General features: G+C 43.8%; 1 protein-coding gene across 5 annotated transcripts in view; it reads left to right on the top strand.

Annotated features, from left to right (window-relative positions):
* The window catches only part of KCNAB1 (potassium voltage-gated channel subfamily A regulatory beta subunit 1), a 226,802-nt gene that overhangs the window by 31,991 nt on the left and 167,214 nt on the right, over positions 1-27,597 (top strand). The gene's annotated exons all lie outside the window — the stretch shown is intronic.

Below are 27,597 nucleotides of genomic sequence, written 5' to 3'. Positions count from 1 at the left end.
TGCAGGGCCATGTGCAGAATAGGTTGTGACTCTTGGACCTTACAGCAGAGTGCAGGTCCGTGTGGTGTGGGAGCAGCGGTAGCTGTAATATCAATAATTGCTCCCTAAGCTCATGTAGTGTCTTTTAAAACTGTTATGCAGGATCATTGTTGGGGCTGGATGAAAGCAATTCAGGGCCCTAGGCACACCCTCATGGGTCCCTCCGCTGCCCATCACAATACTGAAACCCCTTCTCTCTTTAGGGTTGCAGTTACAAAGGACACTCATACAAGAACTGTCTGCTAGACTGCCATCTTTTTGGGTAGGTGGTTAGGCAGATGAGCCAGTCCTTCCTCCCCAACCTCCAGACTGCTGCTGCTTCTCTTTAGGAAAACTGGGGTCTGTCCCACCCCAATGAGCAAAGGACTGTGTGTATGGGGCGGGGAGTGAGGGGGAGGTTCCCTGCTGATACCACACTAGCAGAGCCATGATTGGATGGTAGCAGCAAAGCTCTTCCAGCCCACATGCACAGAGCTCTCTGTTGGGATGGTGTTGGTGTGGGGGCACCACCAGAGCAGCAGGTATCGGAGTTAAATGAAAATGAATGAGAGTTAAATGAACAGAGCTATTGGCTCAGGCTGTCTGCAGAGTCTGACAGATGGTACTGCATTGATTAAACTTGGATCATGTTTTTGAGTTTGTCTTTGCAGCCATCAGGACCCAGAAACAAGCTCTTTTTAAAAATGAAAGCGGAGACTGTGACCTTCTCAGGTAACTCCAAGAACTAGGCTCCTTGGCAAGGGCATATGCCTTGATCCAGCCATGAGTCATATGCAGAGCCAGATGGCTCAATAATGAAACACTGAATATTTTACTAAAAACACTGGATTCTGTAAATATTATAATTAATTAAATGTTTATAAAATGGTTTGAAATTCAATTGGTACACTGCCAGATGCCATGGCTTCAAGGGGATTTTTGTTTAAAATTCTCAGGCCTTTTTTGAACTATGAGACCCTTCTATCATTTCTATTAAAAACCCTGCCCCTTCCCCCCAAACAAAACAAATCTGTTTCAATTATTTGCTGCTACTTGTAGAGAGAGGAAAATATTCATAATGAATTGAATACACATCATAATGTAGAATCCATGGATACAATTCAGTATTATCTTACTGATTCTAAAGTTGATTATCAGATATTTTATCTGTGAAAGGACTTGTTGCATTCATCCTTAGCGTTTGAGTAATAAGGGAGCTACAGGGAATTTTTTCTCGCTGACAATATTAGGGAGCAGGACCTTTTGAAGTTTTTGAATTTTCTTATGTTCACTTTGTGTTGTCTTTTGCTCGTCACACAACAATAATTTGAAGAAACCACACTTGCACAGCTAGGTTCCAAATAACCATGTTTACAAACTATGCACAGACAAGCAAGGCCCAGCTATGTATATCCTGCTGCTCTGCTGGTTTCTAAAAGCTAGAACATAGTGAGTGCCACTAGAGGGCTCACACGCTATGGAAAGCATGCTCTTCCTCCCTCTTTATGAAAAAGGACATAAAGTTACAAACGCATTACTAAGAAACCTGCTGTCACTAAATATACGACCTGCTACAAAGTAAGTCCCAGAGATGGTTTATGACTTCCTTCTGGATAATGCCTTGTAGACATCACAACAATATTTGGACAGTGGCTGCACTTTCTGATGTAGTTGAATCAGTAACATCTTCCTGCTCTATAATGTTAGAATCACAAGCAGCAGAAACAGGGATAGGTTCACTGGTATCATCGATGGCTATATTGTAGGCTCGCTGTTTTTCATCGGTGGTATTAGTGTAGAACATCCTGCTGAAATTGTGTTTTAAAAACTAGTTTATGTATCTTCTCCAGGATACATTTGGTGTCATTTCTATCTGATAAGACAGAGTGGACCACTCTGATGTGATAACTCCCAGATTTCTGTGAATTATCTCTTAATAAACATTTTTCTCCTTTGCAAACTGCACAGTTGAGTTTAACTGTGGCCATTTCATCACACTGTTTCTTTTGAATGTCTCTCTGTAGATTGAACTTTAACAAGTTCAGGTGAGATCTTAAATTTCATCCCTTAAAACATTGCTGTCTGATTTGTAGTAATATGGACTGTATTTCTGTAGGTGGGTAGAAAATTTGCAATCTTGTATTGTAAGCTGCATTTATCTGGAGTTGTAGCATTGTAGCTCACTTGGCTGTCTGGATAAATCTTTCAGCCAATCACTTTTTTGTGCTGGTAGAGAGCTGATGCAACATGTATGATACCATTATTTTTTTTGACAAACAACGGAAACTCTTTTTGAATGTAAATTGAGTTTCATTGTCACTGAACTCCAGCCCTCCAAAAAATTTTAATACTTCTATCATCTGCACTAAATTAGTTGAATTCATACAGAATACTTCGGGCCATTTAGAATGGGCATCTACTGCAATCAATGTTCCATATATGGTACAGTGTAGTCTATGTATAAACTTGTTGTCACAGAATCCTGGTCACTCCCAAGAAATGAAGGAGCATGTTTAGCATGTGTTATTTGCTGACAACTTTTGATATTGGTTTGCTTTTCCTCTATTTGTGTATCAGTCCCTGGCTACCACAAACAGCTCTTAGCAAGGATTTTCATTTTTACAATTCCCAGAAGGCCTTATTGTAATTCTTGGAGTATTCATGACCTAAGGAGCTTTGTAGGAATAACTGCTCTAGTGTCACTCACAGGCAATCTTGATATACACATAACTGTTGTTTTTAGAGCAAAGCACATTGGAAATGGTTTTTGTGCATAATTCCATCCATTCATCATACTGTGCACTTCAGCTGTCACTGGAACATTTCTTAGTTTTGTGTTGGACTGTGGTAGTTGTTACTGGCAAGGATTTGATTAGAGACTTCTAGAACATGTCTACTCTGTCTGGTTCAATTTCAGTATCCTTACCTGCTGCTTCCAAAAGCAAGCTTGACAAAGACATTCACATGTTGTTCAGTATCTTTGAACTCAATATCATCACAGTGAATGCTGAAGAATAGAATCCATCTCTATGACTGTACAGCTGCCATTACTGGTTCGCCTTTCTTTGGGTTAAACATTGAAACTAGAAGTTGATGATCTGTAACCAGAATAAATTGTTTCCCACGTAGATATTGGTTAAACTTTTTAACTCCCCAGACTAAACTCGGATCCTCTCTACATTTGAGTATAGTGTTGAGTTGGGTTAAACGTTATTATGGATTGGGTGCAACCACGAAATTCATCCTGAAGGAAAGGCAAAGTGACTGAAATAACAGCAGTCTCCAAACCCAAAGCACAGGTGCATGTCTCTGCCCAAAACAAAGGCGCATTCAAGTCTGCTCAGAAGTGTATGTGTGAGAGAGAAAATCAGGAGACAGCACACAGGGTGAGACAGAGGGTATGTCTACACCGCAAATAACCTCCTGCGGCAGCGAGTCGCAGAGCCCAGGTCAACTCATTCGAGCTCATGCTTGGGGCTAAAAGTAGCCAGGTAGATGTCCTAGCTTGGGCTGGAGCCTGGGCTCCGAAACCCGAATGGCGAGTGCCTTCGAGCCCAGGGTCCAGCTTGAGCTGGAACATCTACACGGCTGTTTTTAGCCATGTAATGTGAGCCCTGTGAGCTTAAGCCAGTTGACCTAGAGACTCAGTGCTGCATTTTTTTTATATATTTTTATTCTGCGATGTAGATGTACCCTGAGACAGAGACAGCCTGGACAAGCACAGTGTGTGACCCTGAGAGCAGCCTAGTGAGGGGGCTTGCGGGTGTGGTGCTGGCTAAAGAGGCTTGGGGCTGTAAGCAAAGAACTTATCTTCTGTGTAGCTCCTCCTGTGTTTGGGGAAATAGGTGTCAGAGGCAGGGTCTGGGCAGCCTGGCTTAGGGGTTAGCATCAGATGCGGGTACAGGAGCCAATTGTCAGGAATCAGGCTGGGTTGGAACACTAGACTGGAACTGAGAGACATACAAGAGCAGGGATCAAGAGTCAGTTTGAATCAGAATACCAGCAGGCCAGTTTTGGGTGACAGAACCAGAGGGCAGGAACTAGGAGGCAGTTACCAAGAGTCAAGCTGAGAGTAAGGATACCAGGAAGACAGGAACAGGTAAACACCAGACCAGCAGTCTGTTACAAGATGAAGCCTGGTTCTACAAACAACTTCCTGTTTCCTCCTCTGGCTTGAATAGGAGCTAAGGTCCCAAATCAGGAGCATTGGAGCTCTCCTAATTGGGGCATAGGGGCAGAGCTAGTGCTCGAGTTGTGTTACCTAGACCCCATCCCAGATACCAGGTGCTGGATTGGAGTATATCTCTCAGGAGGACCCCCACAGACCTGGGTTTGAGGCCCCTGGGGCCTTTCAACAGGCCGTTGTGCATTCCTGTTTTTTAAAAAAAAATGCATCAAAGAAAATACCTGACTTAGTCATCAATTTCTCCTTCTAACTGGAACAATCCACAACATCTTCAATATGGCTAACCACGTGAGTCAAAAAGGGTAACAATATTACATTCTGCAGAGATAAGAGAACTAGAAGCAAAGGATGTGACTTGTCCAATGTAACTTATTCCAAGAAAATCAGGTCTAATTTGAAATATAGCACAAACAGCAACCTAAAATGTAGATATCTAGATAGAGGAAAAAAGTTCACAAAATTTTAAGAGATCTGGTGGGCATAATTTTTTTTTTTTTAAAACCATTAATGGTAGCAAACTCAGTGGAACCTCAAGCCAAGGCTGATTTGAAATATGTGTGTCGGATCTCTAGATGATGGTGTCATTCAAAAGCAAGCAACCTGAGATGTTCTGAGAAGTAAGATATTTTCCTAATAACCTATTTTTTGAGTCTGTGACCTCCAATAAGGCTTAGTTACAGCATCACTCAATGCCATGGTGATGGGCACAATATCCGAATATAAAGCAATGGAACTTCCATAAAAGCTCGGTGAAGCTTCATAACATATTTTTGGCTAAATTTCAAGCAAACTTGCACTAACTTTTGATTTAACCGGGTCTACTGTATGGTGTCAAGTGAAAAACATTCAAACTTCTGAATTTTCACAAGCCGTTCCAAGCAAAATGTGGTCACTCAAGTTTTGCTTTGGGAGTTGAACCTTGTTTGGGTCTGAAACCAATGAGTGTGAACACACTAAATCTGAAAAGGGGAAAAGAAACTTGAGTCAAGCCCTGTCCACTCTAACCAGTGAGTTAGAGGTAGCTATTGGCACAATGTATTTCTTACTTTAACATTTTTTGTTAATGCTTAAGTTCAGATTTAACCTAGACAAATCAATAATTTTACATTAAAACAATGATCAGTTATGGCTCCAATCCTACAAGCTCCTGCCCAGAACTGCCAGATCAGGCTTTTAGTCTTCAGGAATCTGAAATGAATAATACAGAGAAATTGAACTACCAGCCCTGGAATAGGCAGCAGAATAGTTAATATTGTTAATGGTATCAGTGGTGGTTTTTTCTGCATATTATCAATTGTTGATTAATCAAATTGTCCAATAATTTTTCTGTGTCAGATACGAAAAGCTATAGGTCTGTGTATTCCACCGTTGAATCTTCTGAGGAACAAGCCCAGCTCATTGCATTATTTAAGTAGTGTTGGCAGTAGAGCTGAGTGAATAATGCAAAACCCTTACACAATTACCCTCTCAATTTATTAAAAATGGCTGCACTTTGATTATATTCTCACCCCTTTATCATGTTCGCTTTCTGTGAATATTCCAGCAGATGACTTTACTGACAGGAATGGTTAAAGAAACTGTGAATTATGTAGCATATGTGAATTCATATAAAGTTTTCACAAAAGAAACCTTATTTTAAGAGTTATCCAGTTAGATAACTGAAACAAACCATGCAACCTCTGTGTCTAGTCCAAACAGTTTGCATTTAAATATTGAATACCTTCAGTGTAAACCAGGTCAGGCCAATAATGATATGCAAAATTATACAATAATTTCAAATATCCGATTAATTCAAGCAAGTTGTGCTGTTCATGAAAAAATCATGAATTGCAACAGAGATGAAATTGAATGTATAGTTATTTTATGAACTATTTGTTCAAGTCTAGTTAGCATTGAGATGTTAGAGAGAAAATCCAACATGTAATTAGAAAAAGTAATTAAAATATTTTTTTCTCTTCACTTTTCTGGTCTATTATTATGCTGAGGCAGATTCCAGTCTACAACTCTACTGTTATCAAAAAGTGCCAAATCTATAGTGATGTGTAATAGAAGTGCTGAACCAGATTCTTGACTTGTGCTGTGGCTACACTGCACTGCACTTACCGAATCTGCTCTAAAATTTGCCTTTGGCCATAAGCTGTGCATAGAGGAGCATATTGGGTCATTGCTGCTATTACCATCTGTGGGCAGAATGTGGCCTTGTGGCTACTCTATGGGTTGGGGAGCATTCCATAGCCACACGCATACTTTCCTGGATTCCAAGGCCAGAAGGGACCATTGTGATCATCTAGTCTGGCCTCCTGTATTACACAGGCCATAGCGCTTCTCCAAAGTAATTCCTAGAGCAGATCTTTTGGAAAAACATCCTATCTTGATTTAAAAATTGTCCGTGATGGAGAATCTGCCATGACCCTTGGTAAATTATGCCAATAGTTAATTACCCTCCCAGTCAAAAAATGTATGCCTTATTTCCATTCTGAATTCATCTAGCTCAATTTCCAGCCATTGGATTGTGTTGTATCTTTTTTTGCTAGATTGAAGAGTCCATTATTAAATATTTGTTCCCCATGTAGGTATTTATAGACTGTAATCAAGTCCCCCCCCCTTAGCTGTCTTTGGAATAGATTGAGCTCTTTCAGTCTCTCTTCGTGGTTTCTAAACCATTAATCATACTTGTGGTTCTTCTCTGAACCCTCTCCAGTTTATCAACATCATTCTTGAATTGTGGGCACCAGAATTGGATGCCCTATTCCAGTAGCAGTCACACCAGTGCCAAATATAGAAGTAAAATAATCTCTCTACTCCTACTTGAGATTCCCCTGTTTATGCATTGCATTAGCTCTTTTTGCCACAGTGTCATACTCTGCTCAGGTTCAGTGGATTATCCACCATGATCTGCAAATCTCATTCAGAGTTACTGCTTCCCAGGATAGTCCCCCATCCTGTAAGCATGGCTTACTTTTTGTGTCTAGATCAGTGGTTCCCAAACTTGTTCCGCCGCTTGTGCAAGGAAAGTCCCTGGCGGGCCGGGCCAGTTTGTTTACCTGCTGCGTCTGCAGGTTCGGCTGATCGCAGCTCCCTGTGGCCGCGGTTCGCTGCCGCTCCCATTGGCCTGAAGCAGCGAACCGTGGCCACTGGGAGCCGCGATTGGCCGAACCTGCAGACGCAGCAGGTAAACAAACCGGCCCGGCCTGTCAGGGGCTTTCCCTGCACAAGCGGTGGAACAAGTTTGGGAACCACTGGTCTAGATGTATGCATTTACATTTAGCTGTATGAAAATGAATATTGTTTGCTTGATAAACTGGGTCCAAGCAATCTACATCACTCTGACGCAATGAAGTATCCTTTTCATTGTTTTACCTCTCCCCCAATTTGTGTCACAGCAAACTTTATCAGTGATTATATTGTTCTTGGTCATTGATAAAAATGCAAACTAGCATAGGGCCAACAGCCGATCCACGTGGGGCCCAGTGGAAATACACCTGCTTGATGATGATTCCCTGTTTAGTTACATTTTGAGACCTATCAGTTAGCCAGTTTTTAATCCATTTAATGTGTGCGATGTTAATTTGATATCATTCTAGATTTTTAGTCAAAATGTCATGTGGGACCAAGTCAAATGCCTTACAGAAGCCTGTCTATTAAGTCAACACTATTGTCTTTATTAACCAAACTTGTAATCTCATCAAAAAAGATATCAAGTTACCTTGACAGGATCTATTTTCCATAATCTCATGTTGATTTGCATTAATTAAATTACCCTCCTCTTAGCTCTTTTAATTGAGTCCTGTATCAGCCCCTCCGTTATCTTGCCTGGGATGGATATCAGGCTGACATAATCACTTATCAAAGAGGGTGGAGTGAAGTGGGGTGGTTGGTTGATGCAAGGAAGTGATTGAAGTATGGATTGATATGCCCACCATTCAAAAAGTGGTCACCAGTCCTTGATTGCCTGCTCTTTCCAAATTGGCCATAAACTCTGTTGCCACTGCTTCCTGAGATCTGCCATGTGTCTCTGGGGGGGCTGAAGGATTGCTAATAATGGGAGATGCCCACTGTATGACAAAGCTATACTGCTGATGTGAAGCTTATCTACTTGCCTGGCTGTGGCCTATTGATATCCATGCTTGTCCTGAAGCAATTTCTTCCCCATTTGCCAATATACTATTAGCACTATTACTGCTGCTGGTGCTACTTCATTTCTTCAGTGTCGATAGCTGAGTTGAACAGATTTTGGCTGTCGGTGATGATCACAGTAACTATGAGGTAGGCTTCATACAGGGGATAACTCCTATCAATGGTCCAAGAAGGAACACACACAGGAGGCTCACTATTTAAATGTGATGAAAAAGAAATATAAATTGTGAATAAGTCATTACTCTCCCCCCCCCCCCACCCACTGTTATTTTACTTTCCTCTGGAAAGAAGCAGCTTAGGCTCAAAGAAAAAGTGAAAATGTCTTTTGTTAACCCTCATGACTAGTTAGGTTTAGCCAGTTAGGGAAATAGAACCAATAACATGTGATTTTTCATTTTCAGGTTGGTGGGTTGTTGATCAGTTGCATAAAAGTTACACGCATACTTGCTGTGACATTTTAAGCCATTCTAATAGTGAATAATAGTGAATGAGTTAATGAAAATCTCTATTTGCATTTGTGGAAGACTGTGATGCATAAAATTTAAAAGGTGGTGGTGGTTTAATTTGAAACCAACAAAAAAGATATATTTTACCCAGTTGAGTCTAGTGTTTTGATTTTGTTTTTAAGATAACCTCTGATAAAGCTGAAGGCTTTACATAGTAAAGTGTTCATTGTAAGTTTAGGTATACAGTGAATGAAAAGCAGATAGATATGGGCTCTGTACTGTTGATGACTTCAAAGGGACAACTTGTGCTTAAATACTTAGCTGAATTGGGGCCCATGCCATTAACTGAAATAAATACACTGATAATTTTATTTGAGAAATGCACTGAAATTTAGAATGGCTGTGGTTTTTGTCAGTGATCAGTTTTTTGGATGGTAAAGTTCAGATGATTGTACTTATAAAAGGTTTTTTTAATGTTCTACCCAATCATTTACTGGGACATACCTGGAATGTAACTGGCGTGTTGATATGCCCTGCTGCTTTCTATATAAATGATTATCCAGAACACTGAAAATAAATTGGTTCTTGATATTACATTGACAAGTGTTATAGTGTTCAGAAGAAAAGACTGAGATGTTCATTGCACTGAGACAAAATTTAAAAAGACAGTGCATTGTGGGCTTTGGAAATGCTACTGAGGGAACACAGATAGCTGCATAAATGTATAGTCCCTTATACAATAAAATCAATGTAAAGATCTTTTGAAATATGAACTTAGAATTGAAAAGCTCCCTGATCAGAACTCAGAGTAGCAGCCGTGTTAGTCTGTATTCGCAAAAAGAAAAGGAGTACTTGTGGCACCTTAGAGACTAACAAATTTATTTGAGCATTAGTCTCTCAGGTGCCACAAGTACTCCTTTTCTGATCAGAACTGTGGTTCCATGGGCAAGATCATGTAGTAGTTACACTAACTAACGTACACTGACTAAATTCTCATCCATTCCATGAACATTTATAAAGTTTAGCTGATCCAATTATGCTGCAAGTGAAGCCCTGCTGAGAACCTGTTAAAACATCTAACTTAGTTAAAATTATAGTACAAATGATGAATTCATATTTTTAATGTGCATCAAACCTGAAAGTAGCTACAGTTTTATTTTTTGTCTTACTCCAATTTACCAGTGACTTCTTCTGGTTTAGACCCTGGAGCAAAGTGCAAGTATAGTTCAGTGTTTTATGCTGTGTGTAGCCTAATTTTAAATGATGATCTAGAGCCTTTATTCTTCTGTCACTTCTATGCCTTCTACCTCTACAGTTGGTTTGGATCTTTGAGAGAGACAAGGAATAGGATTGTCATTAAGTGTGCAACAGGTACTGTGCCACTGTAAATGTCCCACACTCAGAGCTCTGTGACAAACAGCAAGAAATAATCTCTTAGGAATTGGTCTCCTGACCAAAAAGGAAATTTTCTCACTCAGAATCTCTTCTTTTAGAATATAGATGTTTTTACACACTCATACCCCCCCCCCCCTCGGTCACCAAAAATATATTAATTAGATCTCCCCCATGTCATCTCTAACTTACATACAACCAAACAACTTTTAATTGTACGCAGTATGTATTGCTGTGGGAAACAAATAGAAAATAACAGTAATGATGGGAAGTGAAAAGTTGCTTTAGGCTGGGTACATGTCACCCTCATTTATGCCATTACAATCTCAAGTTCTGCTCTCAGATATGTGGGCAGAAGCTTTACGGCAGATCTTTTAAATACAGCTACAGTGGAATGCAGTGGCTGACTTTACACAATCTGGTGCAGCATGTACCTGTGGATCTGAGAGCAAGATTGTGTCGTAAATCAGAGGCTGTGTGCTTTTCTACAGAAATAAATGATCTTGAAATTTCCAAGTTGCTCAGCTGACACCATGTAATTAAGTTGAGATATGTTGCCAAAATGCATCTAGAGAGGAATAGTAACCAAAAGGAGAAGGCCATTTCTTAGGCAGTGGGGAAAGTGGTTTAGATTTCCCATTTCATGTTGCATGTAATTATGTAGGACTCATGTTAATGTGGATCATATACATCGCCTGTATAAGGTAATGTTAAGCCTAAACATTTAATTGCATGCAATATTGCAGTGACATGGAAAATGCAAAGGGTAAGAATTGTTATCTTCTATACAAGCATTTGCATACATGTAAGACAGCATTATAGGAAAATATTAAGTCAATTTTCATGTTTAGGGCTTAATCGTACCATTTAGGCACAGCACAGTATAAGGGACTCCACAGAGGCGCACTGGACCAAGGGCAGCTCTATGGGCAATTATGCTTCAGGAATTTTTCTTGGAACTTTTTGACAGGTAGGTAGCACACCCATAGTTACAACCTATCTGGGGTACAGCATACTCCTTCCTGCGTGTCAGACCAGTTCTTCTGGCCACTGTCCTAGAGTATGTTTATGCTTTCGGTATTGGTTATTTTAGAAACCATCCTTCCCCGTTGCCTTTTTCTCTAGTCATTGTCCAAGCAGTTTGATTTCCACATGAGCATTACAAAGTAGGGATAAGCAGACTTGTTAGGAAAAAAACAGGACTTAATTGAACTAAATCCTAGCCATACTGAAGCTTTAGCGCTCTCTTCAGATAAAACATCATCTTCTATTTTCTCTGGTCTCAAGAATTATTAGAAGAAATAGCACTCCTAATTTCACTCATTTCTCCCAACTTTGAATAACTTGAGTGGTTAGTGTCTGCCACTATTTGCTTTAATAGAAGGAGGGCAATCAGTAGTAGTAGCTCTTCTCTGGTTCCTCATGTGGTCCTGCAGTGTTTCCTCCACTGCATTCACTAATTCTTGTAGGTCTTAACTTGTATTTTGATGTTTCTAGTCCTTTTTCTACTTTAGACATGAGAACTAAAGGCAGTCAGGATACTCCTCATTCAGTAGTCAGAGTTTGTGCTCCTGCTCCATGAAAACAGTCTGTAACTCCTGACCTTCCACATCAGCAGTTCAGAGGCAGAAAATTTAGGCATGTTCTGTTTTGAGTAGAAGAACCACAGATTAAATCAAAAGCAAGCTACACTGGGACAGAAAATACAGAGTCTAGAACAACTATTATGCAATATTTAAAGGTGGGGAGAAGAGAGAAGTCCAGTGCATTGTGGGTATGTCCCTGCCTGTGTGTCTTTACTTTTGACCGTGAATAATAGGGTTTTTCTAAAGCCCAGTTGAGGATCTCCTATTAAAAACGTCAGGGATCAAATTCAAAATCCTTCAAGAAACCTGTAAACACCCAGTTTAAGCCAAAGAAGGAAGAACATGAAGCATAATATTGTGTGTTTGTCTCCAACCTTCCTGTCCAGGTACTCATACTGCCCTGTTAACATAATCTGTGAATACCTCCCAGAGATTAGTGAAATACCAGTTTGACACCTCTGTGAGGTAAGGAAGCGTTGCTCTTCCTATCTGACAGATGAGGTCCAGTGACTTGCCCAAAATCACAGAGGAGATCAGTTGTAGACCTGGACACTGAGCTCATCTCTCCTGAGTCCCACAGCAGTGCCGTACACACAAGATTATCCCTCCTCATGAAGTAACCTTAATGAGTGTTCAGACATGTTCGGTGGAGAATAACATCTTTAAATATGCCACTCTACATGTTAACTTACCGATTTGCATAAGAATTTATTAGCAGTTCTTTTTGACTGATTCAGTAAGTTAGCCTTAAATTTGTGTAGAAGAGTTTTTGGAAAAAAGGAGGACCTGATTCTGCTCCCACTTCCACTCTTTTCATGTTGAGAAGACTCCATTGACTTCAGTTGAGCTACTTTAGATTTACCTTAGTGTAAGGGAAGGCAGAATAGGGCATGTAGGGTTCAGAACAAATGCTTTTAGCTGAAATAGCAACATTTCATTTCTGTCTATTTTCCTAGCCATAAAGCAGATGGATTATTAGCTGCTGTGAACTTGGCTAGGGGTTCTGGCCCTATTCCCACTGCTGTTATATAGTTAACCTTATAATAGGTGATCTGAAGATAACATTTTTCAATGTTATTTTCTTACTAAGTATGAATTCAGTGTCTACAGGGTAATAAAGTGAAACTTCAATTCTGTATCTTAAAATGGCTGACACTGCACCCTTGTCTTGGACAGTTGTATGGTATGGACTGCTGTTTACAATCCAAACCCTTTAACTAGTTAAGGAAATTAATGATGATTGGTGTTTAGATCCCATTAGCATGGGAGATTGATGACACACACACACACACACACACACACACTGCAGCACTCAGCCCTTAATGAATTCAATTAAACTGCAGATAGCAATAATTAGGGACCTACCAAATTCAAGGCCATGAAAAATGCGTCAGGGACTGTGAAATCTGGTCTTTTGTGTGCTTTTACCCTATACTATACAGGTTTCACGGGGGAGACCAGTGTTTCTCAAATTGGGGGTCCTGATCCAAAAGCGAGTTGCAGGGGGGTCGCAAGGTTATTTTAGGGGGGCCGCGGTATTGCCACCCTTACTGCTGTGCTGCCTTCAGAGCTGGGTGGATAGAGAGGGGCAGCTGCTGACCAAGGGCCCAGCCCCGAAGGCAGCAGTGCAGAAGTAAGGGTGGCCATACCATACCAGGCCATCCTGACTTCTGCGCTGCTGCTGGCGGTGGCTCTGCCCTCAGAGCTGGGCTCATGGCCAACAGCCGCCGCTCTCCGGCCACCGAGCTCTGATGACAGCGCCGCCGCCAGCAGCAGCATAGAAGTAAGGGTCGCAGTACCACAACCCCCTCTACAGTAACCTTGTGACCCCCTCCTCACAACTCCTTTTTGGGTCAGGACCCCTACAATTACAGCACTGTGGAATTTCAGATTTAAATAGCTGAAATAATGAAATTTACAATTTTTAAATCCTATGACTGTGAAATTGACCAAAATGGACTGTGAATTTGATAGGGTCCTAGCCAGTGGTGAGCTGGAGCCAGTTTGCACCGGTTCGCGCGAACCGGTTGTTAAATTTTGAAGCAGTTTTAGAACCGGTTGTTAACCCGCTTCCCTGCAGGGGGCGCTGAGGCTTTGATGGGCTCCGGCCGGGAAGTGATGTAATTCCTCCTCCGGCCGCCAGGGGCGCTGCACTGCGGGAGCCATGTGGGCTGCCGTCTGGCCCTAGGCACGAGCCCTGTTGCTGCTGCTGTTCCCCTGACTCCTGGCCCTGGGGCTCCCGCTGCTGCCTGGTGGGTCCCCGGCTGCTCTGCTGGGCCTGGGCTGTGTCCTGCTGCTCGGGCTGCTCCGAGCCGCTCTCCCCGTGAGCACCCACCACCCTGCCTGCAGCCAGCCCCTGTCTCCAGCCACCCCAGCACCCCCTGCCTGCAGCCAGCCCCTGCCGCACACCCTGCCCTGCTCCCAGCCACCCCCTGCACCCCCTGCCTGCAGCCGGCGCCTGTCTCACCCCCTGCCCTGCCTCCAGCCACCCCCTGCACCTCCCACCTGCAGCCAGCCCCATCTCCAGCCACCCCCTGCACCCCCTGCCTGCAGCCAGCCCCGTCTCCAGCCACCCCCTGCCCTGCCTCCAGCCACCCCCTGCACCCCCTGCCTGCAGCCAGCCCCTGCCGCACCCCCTGCCCAGCCTCCAGTCGCCCCCTGCACCGCCCGCCTCCAGCCGGCACCCGCCTCCAGCCGGCGCCCGCCTCCAGCCGCCCCCGCACCCCCTGCCCTGCCCGTACCAGCCCCTTCTGCACCTCCAGCCCTGCCCACAGCCAGCTCCTGTCTCCAGCCAGCCCTGCACCCCCCTGCCCTGCCTGCAGCCAGCCCTTACCTCCAGCCAGCCGCACACCCCTTTGTCTCCAGCCAGCTCCGCACCCACTGCCCTGCCCGCAGCCAGCCCCGCACCCCCTGCTTCCAGCTAGCCCTGCCCCACGCCCCGTCTGCAGCTCGCCCCACGTCCGCTGGTGCCCTGCAGTTCCCAGGGCAGTAACCCTGCACACCTGCTTCAATGAGGGGGGCCTGGAGCAGCTGGGACCCACACATGTGCACACCCTAGGGTGACCAGACAGCAAGTGTGAAAAATCAGGACAGGGGGTGGGGGGTAATAGGAGCCTATATAAGAAAAAGACCCCCAAATCAGGACTGTCCCTATAAAATCGGGACATCTGGTCACCCTAGCACACCCCCAGGGAGTGGCGGGGACCCACACATGTGAAACGGAGCTCATTTCTAGTTCAGGCCCATCTTTTTAAAAAAGAACTTTAGGCAGGGTTAACATACATCTGTATTTTCCGGGACAGGTCAGGCTTTTTGGTTCTTAAATCGCCGTCCGGGAGGAATTTTTAAAATTTAAAAATTCCTCCCGGGAAAATATGGACGTATGGTAACCCTGTTGGTACAAAAAATACATACTGGGGCATATCCCTTAAATCAGAACTTTTTATAGGGAACCGGTTGTCAAGATTTTGGCAGCTCATCACTGGTCCTAGCAATAATAAGATGCCAGCAGATCAGGACGATATTGTACTATCAGTCAGAACATCCTAATAGAGACATGGGGCTTAGCCGTGTTACTCTTTTTTGAGGCTTGCTCACTCACATTTCTGTAGCATCTGTGTGGGTGGAAGGGTCTCATCTGAGGGTCTTATAAAGAGAATCCATCAACTTGAGATGTGCCCATCACAAATTTCTGTTTCTGTTGAAAAGTCAGTATGGATTAAGTTAACAGGGGTGATGTTGGTAGTTGTCTGTAACATTAAGGATAGCTTTGAGAGGATTTTTTTTTTTTTTTGGCCTAACCCTAGACTTAACCATCTCCTATCCACACAGTGATCATACTGGCCTGTGACATTTGTATGGTGGCGATGTGTCATACAGGGAAATGATGTGCCTACATGCGCATTCAGTGCAGAGAACTTGGATCCATACTTTTAAAAGACAGACTACAAAACTGATGGGATTAAGGATCATTCTGACCAGCTCTGTAAGAGAACAGACAGTTCAGTTCTACAGAACAATTACAAATGCTGCTCAGCATTCTAAACTGGAGGCCATTTTATAGCAAAAAGACGTATTTTTTTTATGAATAAAACTATTAAACTAATCTTGTGGCAAGTAGACCGCATAGATTTATCACACAACATGGGAAGTTAGAGACACTCTGCTGCACCTTATGCCTCATAATGTTCCAAAAGAACAATTATCTGATGATAACCACATTTCCTATTCAGCACATATTGCTTAATTAAGGAATCTTGCTGTTGCTAATACTCTCTGCTGTGGAATTTTAAGCACAAGAAACAATAATGTTAAGACCTGCCATGTTAAATGATCAACATACATTTTCTATAGTCTGTATGCAGCATATCATCAATACGTTCCAAATACTGGTATAGCTAACAACCATTTAGCTGATTTTTGTTTGTTGATATGCTTCAGTTCAAAATGGAGCTAAGGCAACACAAACAGATTAAATGGTTTGTAAATGAGCCACGGCAAAGCAAAATCTGAGATCAGATGCAAAATCTGAGGTCAGAGTCAGAGAGCCACATTAATACAATTAAATTTTTATAATGTTGGGATGTATCCTAGCAGTAGCAAGTCATTTTTTACATTCCTTCAATGGTCAAAAAGGTGGTAGTCTAGCCGTCTTAGTTTAGGACTAACAGGTCTCTTAAAAATAACTTAGTTGCTATGATACTGGGGGTAGGATCAATATTTTTCAGTTATGTAATTGCTTTCTTGAAAGAAAGGAAAAAGAGATTTACAAAAATGAGAATGGGAGAGATTAGAGAAGACTGACCAGTTTAAAATAAGCTTTTGGCTGCCGAATGTCTCAGGACTTTGACTTTTAACTCTATAAATCACATTCTATCGAACAAGACAAAGGCAGTGACTCTCAGTAAAGGTACTCAGAGCTTTAGAAAAGATGACTCAGGGCCCAATACTTTTTCGCTTTAAATGAATGGTAGAAGCACTCATTGACTGCAGTGAGTTAGGGTCTGTCTCGCTGTCTCCCACGACAGTGTATTAGTCTGAAGGCGATCTCTTGGAATAACTCACAGGGTGTTTATGACAAGGCTGAACAGTAGGGCAGATTCTTAGCTGGTGTAAACTGTCATAGCTTCTTCAAAGTCAGTGGAGCATGACAATTTACGCTAGTTGAGAATCTGCCCCTAGAAAACGGCGAGGTGGTGAAATCACCTGCCTGTGCAGGGTGAAAAGTAGAAATCCACTTCATATCCATTCAACCTCAGTAACACTTGATTGGGCCCAACCCCTCCTTATGCCAGTAATCTTTAGTCATGTGACTAGTCCTTGGCGAGCGTCGGAAATTAGAAAATTGAGAATAGTTTCTCTCTCTCTTCGCCCCTCCCCCCCCCCAGCCTCACCCATATTAAAAAATTATAAGTTGAGGCTATTAGCAGGAGAGCAAGGCCTATGTTCTGAAATCCATTGCGAGATTACTAAAAGATCTGGAATGGAGCAGACAGGCATAAGTAGGCAGGAGACAGAGGTGGAGGGGGGAAGAGAGAGAAGCGAAGGAAAGGAGGAAAAGAAAGCACTCAAGATATAAAAGAGACAAGAGGACAGTGGCCAAATCAGAAAAGAGAGGTTTGTAGGGAAAAAAATTAAAATGCCAAAAGGATGTCAACTTGTAGAGCATGCCCATGAGAGAGACCATGGGTCTGAAGTGAAAACACAGCAAGCTACATACGGAAAAGTGGGCAACTCTTTCCTCATTCAAATCCCTTCTAAGAACTCACTAGTTGTGGACATGATAGATTAAGTGCATTCATAATAAGTTATGTATACGCTTATGCTCTGTGTGTGTGTATGCACAACTTGTGGGCAACACAGAAGGATAATTGTTGTAGCAAGTGTTGTGATTTTGCCTGACCCTTGTGAGAGCAGTGTAAGGGAGGGGAAGGAAAGCCCCTGCCATTGCTCTCAATAAGCAGCTAAGCACATTGAGAGACACAACTCTTTTACTTTTCAAGCTATCGCTGGAGGTAGAGGAGAGCGCTTGTTTATTGTTCATTTCAACTGCACTCAGACAATAGGGTGATGAGGGCTATGTAGGTACCTAGCTAGATTAGATAGAACTGCACCCCGGAGGTATGTCTAAGCGTGGGGCTGGAGATGTAAATTCCAACTTGAGGAGACATATTTACGCTAGCTCTGACTGAGCTCGCATGCTAAAAATAGTGTAGCTGTGGCGGTGTGAGCAGTGGAAGGGGCTAGCTGCTCTAAATACGTACCCATCCAAGACAGTAGGTATATACTAGCTCGTCTCACCACTTGCACCAGTTGAGCTACACTCTACTTTTAGTGCGCTACCTCAATCAAACTACTGCAGGTGTGTCTCATCGAGCTGGAATTTACAACTTTCCAGCTCAAAGTGTAGACATATCCCAGGGAAGGGCCAGGCACTTCTGGTCTGAAGAAAATTTTCTGTCCAGAAACCTCCACCCAACCCTCCAACCACCCCAACCCTCCCCAGAATCCTGAACAAAGACATGGACTTTGCAGCAAATCAACCAATTTATAATAAATACGGGGGTGAAAGTAAAGCTGAAGACTTACCGGTATGGGGGCTGGGCCTCAGGCGGCGGGGAGGGGTCAGCATCCCCCAGCCAGCCCTTCCACGCTGCCTGGCTCGCGCCACCTGGGGCTCCAGCGGCGATTTAAAGAGCTCGGGGGTCCGGCCAGCAGCCGGCACCCCAGGCCCTTTTAAATTGCCAGCCCCAGGGCAGCTGCTCCTTTTGTCCGCCCCATCGGTGGCCGGGGAGGCTGTGTGTGCAAAAGGGGCAACACCATTAAAGCACTGCCGTGGCAGCGCTTTAAACAGAGTCCTTTGCTGCGGCAGCGCTTTAATGTCGCTGCGCCTTTTGCGCCTCCACCCTCCCCCCATTGGTGGCCCTGCTGGTAGGGTCCTGGCAGGGCCGGCAATGAGGGGTGCAAAAGGGGCAGCAACATTAAAGCGCTGCCGTGGCTTTAAGCAGGGCACTTTAAAGTCTGCTGGGTACAGGCCGCTACTGGCGGCCACTTTTTACCAGTATGCCGTACTGGCCCGTACTGGCTTACTTTCACCCCTGAATAAATACATATAAAACTGAAACTATTCTTGCTTCTGAATTTCCCAAGGCATCCTGTCTTCTTTATGTTTGTTTGGCAGACACAGCTTTTATGTTTGTGTTGGTACAGCAATGAGTGCATTGTCATGAATAGCAAATAATAAATAGTAGTAATAGAGAAAATGGAAAAAGTAAAATAGGGAAATATAATTAGCTCTTGTATGTTACAGAACATTTGCTTTATATTGCATTTTGAATCTATTATTTAAGGGGTAATTTGGCTATTTGTACTGGGGGAAGAAATCGCAATGTTTTCCTGGACAATATTTCCCTACCTAGCAGTTTGGTATAAGTGTAAAAGAAATGCAAAGGGATTAGAATCATAGAATCATAGAATATCAGGGTTGGAAGGGACCTCAGGAGGTCATCTAATCCAACCCCTGCTCAAAGCAGGACCAATCCCCAAATAAATCATCCCAGCCAGGGCTTTGTCAAGCCTGACCTTAAAAATATCTAAGGAAGGAGATTCCACCACCTCCCTAGGTAACGCATTCCAGCGTTTCACCACCCTCCTAGTGAAAAAGTTTTTCCTAATATCCAACCTAAACCTCCCCCACTGCAACTTGAGACCATTGCTCCTTGTTCTGTCATCTGGTACTGCTGAGAACAGTCTAGATCCATCCTCTTTAGAACCCCCTTTCAGGTAGTTGAAAGCAGCTATCAAATCCCCCCTCATTCTCCTCTTCCGCAGACTAAACAATCCCAGTTCCCTCAGCCTCTCCTCATAAGTCATGTGTTCCAGTCCCCTAATCATTTTTGTTGCCCTCCGCTGGACTCTTTCCAATTTTTCCACATCCTTCTTGTAGTGTGGGGCCCAAAACTGGACACAGTACTCCAGATGAGGCCTCACCAACGTCGAATAGAGGGGAACGATCACGTCCCTCGATCTGCTGGCAGTGCCCCTACATATACATCCCAAAATGCCATTGGCCTTCTTGGCAACAAGGGCACACTGTTGATTCATATCCAGCTTCTCATCCACTGTAACCCCTAGGTCCTTTTCTGCAGAACTGCTGCCGAGCCATTCGGTCCCTAGTCTGTAGCGGTGCATTGGATTCTTCCGTCCTAAGTGCAGGACTCTGCACTTGTCCTTGTTGAACCTCATCAGATTTCTTTTGGCCCAATCCTCTAATTTGTCTAGGGCCCTCTGTATCCTATCCCTACCCTGCAGCGTATCTACCTCTCCTCCCAGTTTAGTGTCACCTGCAAACTTGCTGAGGGTGCAATCCACACCATGCTCCAGATCATTTATGAAGATATTGAACAAAACCGGCCCCAGGACCGACCCTTGGGGCACTCCACTTGATACCGGCTGCCAACTAGACATGGAGCCATTGATCACTACCCGTTGAGCCCGACAATCTAGCCAACTTTCTATCCACCTTATAGTCCATTCATCCAGCCCATACTACTTTAACTTGCTGGCAAGAATACTGTGGGAGACTGTGTCAAAAGCTTTGCTAAAGTCAAGGAAGAACATGTCCATTGCTTTCCCCTCATCCACAGAGCCAGTTATCTCATCATAGAAGGCAATTAGATTAGTCAGGCATGACTTGCCCTTGGTGAATCCATGCTGACTGTTCCTGATCACTTTCCTCTCCTCCAAGTGCTTCAGAATTGATTCCTTGGGGACCTGCTCCATGATTTTTCCAGGGACTGAGGTGAGGCTGACTGGCCTGTAGTTGCCAGGATCCTCCTTCTTCCCTTTTTTAAAGATGGGCACTACATTAGCCTTTTTCCAGTCTTCCAGGACTTCCCTGGATCGCCATGAGTTTTCAAAGATAATGGCCAATGGCTCTGCAATCACATCTGCCAACTCCTTTGGCACTCTCGGATGCAGCGCATCCGGCCCCATGGACTTGTGCTCATCCAGCTTTTCTAAATAGACCCGAACCACTTTTTTCTCCACAGGGGCTGGTCACCTCCTCCCCATGCTGTGCTGCCCAGTGCAGTAGTCTGGGAGCTGACCTTGTTCGTGAAGACATAAGCAAAAAAAGCATTGAGTACATTAGGTTTTTCCACAATCTCTGTCACTAGGTTGCCTCCCTCATTCAGTAAGGGGCCCACACTTTCCTTGACTTTCTTCTTGTTGCTAACATACCTGAAGAAACCCTTCTTGTTACTCTTAACATCTCTCGCTAGCTGCCACTCCAGGTGTGATTTGGCCTTCCTGATTTCACTCCTGCATCCCCGAGCAATATTTTTATACTCTTCCCTGGTCATTTGTCCAATCTTCCACTTCTTGCAAGCTTCTCTTTTGTGTTCAAGATCAGCAAGGATTTCACTGTTAAGCCAAGCTGGTCGCCTGCCATATTTACTATTCTTTCTACACATCGGGATGGTTTGTCCCTGTAACCTCAATAAGGATTCTTTAAAATACAGCCAGCTCTCCTGGACTCCTTTCCCCCTCATGTTATTCTTCCAGGGGATCCTGCCCATCAGCTCCCTGAGGGAGTCAAAGTCTGCTTTTCTAAAATCCAGGGTCCGTATTCTGCTGCTCTCCTTTCTTCCCTGTGTCAGGATCCTGAACTTGACCATCTCATGGTCACTGCCTCCCAGGTTCCCATCCACTTTAGCTTCCCCTACTAATTCTTCCCGGTTTGAGCAGCAGGTCAAGGATTGACTTGAGAGAGCTGGGAAGCTGATAGTTAAGTCTGAAACTCCATCCTTGAATGAGCCTTTTGTGTCTAAGTACTGCTGGGGGCCATTATATACAATACAAAGTACTTTCACTATGAACAGTGAGATTTGATAGAGATGCAATTCTACCATTTATTTTAAAATCTACTTGCTCTGGTATGTTATAAATAGACATTTAGGGACAGATTTTTTTTTTTAAAAAAAATCTGGCTTGTTTATGCACTTGGAGACGCACATTTTTACCAGCCCCATTCTTCACTCCAAGGTACTTGTGAAGACCTCTGTTGTCACTTAGATGTGTAACCACAGTATTTGACTATGTCTGTGAAAAGCAAAAAAGCACAAAACAGGAGGCAAAGTTGTGACCCTTTTAAAAATAACTCCCTCAGTGTCAGTTTAACGGTTGATATCACCTTTTCAAAGTGGACTCAACCAGGCCTCTGTTTTGTGCATATGGATAGCTACATGTGCCACTTACTGTTCAACGTGCTTTGTTTCTCCCTGCTAACAGCTGGTTGACAGGGATAGCTGGCTGTCGCAACTGCCGCGTGTTGGACTTAGCCCTTTAGCTCAATCTGTAGGCTCATGGTTGTCACCAGAGAGCTCTCTAGGATGAAGAGTTTTTGACAACAAGTTTTGCTTAATCAAAGTTTTGTTTTTGTTTAATTCCTGTTAGCTTCCAGAGACAGCAGGAGTGGGCACTTCATCTGCATGTGAGTCATTGCAAAACACTTAGGATTACGTTTGTAGACACGTACTGTGTGCAACCCATGCACCCACTCTCCCTTAAGATGCACTTCAGGTTGTCAACAAATATTAGTTATATTAGAACAGCACTGTCTGAATCTTTAAAAATGTAAAGCACTGGAAATTCAGGTTGAGATACAAGATAGAAAATGAGTGTTTGAAAGTCAGAAAATACAGCTAGTCCTGGAACGCACATGGGGAGAGGCCATTCTTGTTTTAGTCTTAAGTGGGGTACAGGATCTGGCCCAAGAAGTGAATATAGCTCAACTGCTTGGTAATAGCTGCCATAATATCATTAAATTTAACATCCTTGTTGGGGGGAAATGCCAAAGAAGGCTATGACGGTCATAAGCACCAACTCCATGGCTGCTCTGGGGCTGGAGCACCCAGAGGGAAAAAATAGTGGGTGCTCAGCACCCATTGGCAGCCTCCTGATCAGCCTCTTCCCCCCCCCCCCCCCAGCGAGTCCTGCCCGTTGGCAGACCCGCCGATGAGCTCTTCCCCCTCCCTCCTAGTGCCTCCTGTTCACCATGGATCAGCTGTTCAGTGGTGTGCAGGAGGTGCTGGTGAGGGGGGAGGAGGAGGAGGAGCGAGGGTGGAGTGCGTTCGGGGGAGGAGGCAGAATGGGGCAGGAAGAGGCGGGGAAGGGGTGAAGAGGGGGCGGAGCCTGGGGTAGAGCAGGGATTGAGCACCCCTTGGCAACTCAGAAAGACAGCGCCTCTGATCACAGTAGCATTTAACTTCAAAAAGGGGAACCACACAAAAATGAGGAAGCTAGTAAAATGGAAACTAAAAAGAACAGTCACAAGAGTAAAGTGCCTCCAAGCTGCATGGAAGCTTTTTAAAGACACCACAATAGAGGGTCAAATTAAATGTATACCCCAAATAAAAAAAAAACAGTAAGAGGGCCAAAAAATACCACCATTGTTAAGAGTAAAAGAGGCAGTTAAAGGCAAAAAGGCATCCTTTAAAAATTGGAAGTCAAATTCTACTGAAGAAAAGAGAAAGGAGCATAAACTGGCAAGTCAAATATAAAAGTTTTAATTAGTATAAAAAATAATTTGAACAGCTAACAAAAAACTCAAACTAACAGCAAAATGTTTTTTAAGTACATCAGAAGCAGGAATGCTGCCAAACAATCAATGGGGCCACTGGGTGATCAGGTGCTAAAGGAGGACTAAGGGAAGAAAAGGCTGTTGCATAGAAGCTAAATAAATTCTTTGCATCAGTCTTCACTGCAAAGGATGTGAGGGAGATTCTCACAGCTGAGCCATTCTGTTTAGCTGATAAATCTGAGGAACTGTCCCAGACTAAGGTGTCAGTTGAGGAGGTTTTAGAATAAATTGGTAAGTCAAACAGTAATAAATCACCAGGACCAGGTGGTATCCACCCAAGAGTTCTGAAGGAACTCAAATATGAAATTGCAGAACTACTTACTGAAGCGTGTAACTATCACTTAAATCAGCCTCTGTGCCTGATGATAGGAGGATAGCTAAAGAAATGCCGATTTTTAAAAAAGATTTCAGAGGTGATCCTGGCAATTAGACTGGTAAGCCTACCTTCAGTAACAGGCAAATTGGTTGAAACTACAGTAAAAACAGAATTATCAGAGACATAGCTGAACACAATTTGTTGGAAGAGTCAACTTGGCTTTTGTAAAAGGAAATCATGCCTCAGCAATCTGTTAGAATTCTTTGAGAGGGTCAAAGTATTAAGAGTATTACCACTGGTACTACTCACAGAGTAATGCGCTAGTGCCCATGAACAAGGGTAGCAGAATAAGGCCGATAGTCGCACAAAGAAAATAAAAATAAAAAAGCTCAAAAGCTTGTATTTTCCCCCAGCAGAAGTTGGTCCAATAAAAGAGACCTACCTTGTCGCTCTCATGTTGTGGTAACATATTTTAAAAAATCTAAATTAGATTCTTCAAGCCTGTTTGTGTTACAATTTAAACAGTTCAGATCTAATTTTCTCAGTTTAATTAACACATGACCTGTTTGTGCAAGGTGATGAGGACTGAAAGCTTTTAACACTGAATGTTAGATTTCTGTGCTCTAGACACTAGTTGCTGCATTTCAACAGAAAGCACCTGTGTCTGTAGTATCATCATCAAAGCTGCTGGCTTGATACCAGAGTATCCCTTTCAAAGCTTAAAACAACACACTAAATTCTAAAGAAATTTAGTTTGGGATGATCATGTTACTCTGTCCTTTGACAGAGCTTTGATTCTCTTCATTAGATATATGGTAAACATCAGAAACATGCCTGGAAATAAGCTTGCAAAATAACATTTTTAATATTTTTTTTCTTTCCTGGGCATTTAGCAATGGATGTTTGTATTTTAGACTTCTGTCTAGTCAGTCAGCTCATAACCTGCTTGGCTCAAAGCTAACATGCATCAGAGAGTAAGGCTTACAAAGTTTAACTATAACTTGGGGTTGAACCCATCAAACCAGGTCAGCCTTGCCCCCTCACTCTGTCTGTTTCATCTATTTAGATTGTAAGCTGTTGGGGGACAGGGAGTGTCTCTTACTCTGTTTATACAGAGCCTAGCACAATGTGGCCCTTATCTTGGTAGGGCCTTTAGGTGCTACTGGTAATGCAACAAATTACACTCACAGAACCCTCCTCCCCATTTTGAAAAAAAACCCAAGAACAATTCTTAACATTACTATCGTGCTGTTCATCTTAAAAACAATGTACTGTACACACATTAACTAATCATTAACTAAATTGGTTGTGGAGGAGTCTTAATAAGATATTCAGCCTGTCAGCACTGGTGTGGCTCTTCCGTGTTTACTGTGGAGTTGTCGTTAATCTGCTAAAGTCTAAGCTCTCATAAAGAGCCCTGCTTTAAAAGGCCCAGATGCACAAGTGTACTGGGTCCTGTAGGTGGGCACTCTTCTGTACCTCCAAAGAAACAATCTTTTTGAATGTATGCTCAGACAGGCTGAAAATGACCTTTAATCAGTGATTCAAGGTGTGTGTAACCCATGCCTGCTTTGTGTGGCGCTCTGTCCCCATCTAGTGGCAGTCAGGCCTGCTAGAGATTGATGAGTCTGCTACATCCTTGGTGAAGAGCCATGTGGCTTTTTACTCATGCAGTCGAGGCATATACACTAGGCTTCAGAGGTCCCACGTTCAATCCTGCCCAGTGACTGGAGTCTGTTGGCGTTACTCGGTGCACTCGGAGTTCGGCTCTGCTTACAACACAGGCATTTTGAAAAGTTGCTGCCTGCTTCTCTGTGCCTCTTCAGGGCATGCCCACCTCTACACCCATGCTGGTCCCTGCAGTCACAGAAGTATGTGAGGTGCCACTCAGTTGTTCTTGTTCTGCCCTTTTCTCTACTCTCTAGACTTTCTTTAAATATGTACCAGGAAGCTAGGTAGAAGGGGATGGGGAAGATTCTTGGCAGAACTTCCGTGGAAAAGCAGAGTCACAGGATACCTGTAAGCCTCACAACAGCCAAGGAACTGCTTGCAGGGCCTTCTGAGAGGCCAGTTTTCAGAAACTGTGCCCTACTCTAGCTGAATGAATAGAGCTCTGTTAGCCAAGCCCCTACATGGTTCATAACATTTGCTTCTAAGCAGGGTTGCCAACCCTCCAGGATTGCCCTGGAGTCTCCCGGAATTTTATTTAATGTGAGGAAACCTCCAGGAATAGGTCAACCTAACCTGGCAACCCTACTTCTAGGTCACTATCATTTTAATTGCTGCATCCCTAAATAAGTACAGTGCAAGATATGCTGGGACTGAATTAGGTTGGATTGTGGCAGCTCAGAGGGTGGGTTTTCAGTTAGTTGTTTTTTTGGACACTGCTGCCTTGTATTCCAGAGTTGTAGCTTTCTTTTTTTAAGCATCTAGCCCTTATGGTTTTGAAGATAGCTTTGAAAACATGACCTGAGTGTTACTGATCGCAGCTTGACTCTCCATGGTGTGGACTTAGGGGTAGTTAACATTGGAGCCTAACAATCATTATTTAAATGTTAATATAGTTAATTGTTTCATTGATGATCAAAATGCACAAGGAAGAAGAGCGCCAGGCATCTCATTTTGACCTCTGAGCAGGTGGCACTTGAGTTGTGAGTGAAGCTAGGCAGAGTACACATGATCATTTTGTAATGAATCTGTTGGCCCATTACTGAGCACTGTGTTTACCCCCAGATCAATGTCCAGCCAGCAGAGGGGATCCATAATCCCTCCAGCACAGGAAAGGGAAGAACTACAATAGGTCAGAAGGGGACTGGTGTGAGAAAGTGCCAGAGGCTGCATGAGACTAGGAACAGCAGGCCAGAGGCAGCGGTCTGGGAGCTGGCTGTGGAAGGAAGCTTCTGATAACAGGCCTGAGAGCTGGGCTGAGTACACACCTTGTTGCTGACAAGAGCCAGCAGTAGCTGCATTTGCTGGTACGTGGAGGCGGCTCATTGTCAAGAAGACAATGCAAAGGGATTATAGCAGGAGCTTGTTACTGCTTATACCCCTGGCTTGAGCTTCCAGCTAGGGGATGGGTTGGGAACTGTTGGGATCATCTCATTTGTTTATAACTGTTAAAGTCGCTGCACCCAGGGTACTTGCAACTTTTCTTTCTGGCAGCACTAACGAAGGAATCCTCAGTTAAGCAAAGTGTGTGAATGTCCACCCAGGACTAGACCCTGAAGAGCCCATGCCTGGAGCACCTCCAGCACTTGCCCCCAAATGTGTGGTGCACCCAGCATGCTGCCAGACACCTACGAGCTGGTGTAGCACAGCACTCACCACAACAACTTGCTGTGGGCTTGGGTGCAATAGATTGAACATCTGTACAACCTGCTGTGAGCGATGTCTCATTTTGGCACTTTATATTTGCATCTCCACGGGGTAGGAGTTTAAGGCTGGAATGTGATTTATGGGTGGAAAAGGTATGTGGCTGGAGCTTCCTAGCTCCTTCCAGTGGTTCTGAACTACTGTTCGCTGCTCCAGGCCAATGGGGGCTGCAGGAAGGGCGGCCAGCACATCCCTCAGCCCGCGCCACTTCCCGCAGCCCCCATTGGCCTGGAGCGGCGAACCGCGGCCAGTGGGAGCCGCGATCAGCCGAACCTGTGGACGCGGCAGGTAAACAAACCAGCCTGGCCCGCTAGGGGCTTTCCCTGAACAAGCAGCGGCCCTAGTTTGAGAACCACTGCTCTAACTTATTCACCTCAGAGCAAACAATTTCAGTATTTCTCTTGGCTCCTAGCTCCCACTCCAAAAATCTTGCTTGCCGCCATCTCCCACAACCATCTCCTACAGCAACATACAGAGAGCCTGTCTCTCTTCCACATCTAATC

This window comes from Chelonia mydas, chromosome 9, assembly GCF_015237465.2.
Source record: "Chelonia mydas isolate rCheMyd1 chromosome 9, rCheMyd1.pri.v2, whole genome shotgun sequence".
NCBI classification, from domain to species: domain Eukaryota; kingdom Metazoa; phylum Chordata; order Testudines; family Cheloniidae; genus Chelonia; species Chelonia mydas.
Note: the sequence above shows the minus strand (reverse complement) of the source record. Positions and strands in the feature narration are given on the sequence as shown.